Source organism: Calidris pugnax, unplaced genomic scaffold (assembly GCF_001431845.1).
Source record: "Calidris pugnax isolate Ruff unplaced genomic scaffold, ASM143184v1 scaffold75, whole genome shotgun sequence".
Taxonomy (NCBI): Eukaryota; Metazoa; Chordata; class Aves; order Charadriiformes; family Scolopacidae; genus Calidris; species Calidris pugnax.
Window position 1 is genome coordinate 969,086 of NW_015090908.1, and position 347 is coordinate 969,432.

Consider the following 347-nt stretch of genomic DNA (forward strand, 5'->3'; position numbering starts at 1 on the left):
GGGAGGTGAGGAGGGATGTGGGGGAGCGGGAGGGGAGGAGGGATGTGGGGGAGCGGGAGGGGAGGAGGGATGTGGGGGAGCGGGAGGGGAGGAGGGATGTGGGGGAGCGGGAGGGGAGGAGGGATGTGGGGGAGCGGGAGGTGAGGAGGGATGTGGGGGAGCGGGAGGGGAGGAGGGATGTGGGGGAGCGGGAGGTGAGGAGGGATGTGGGGGTGACAACTGGTGGATGGGGGGAGAAAATGGGGTGGCGAGCCCCCCCCAGCCGCACGGGTGACGGGTGTGAGCTCTCGTGTCACTGCCATCAGGGTGGCGTGCCAGGATGACCGTCAGCCTGAGTGTGTTGCACA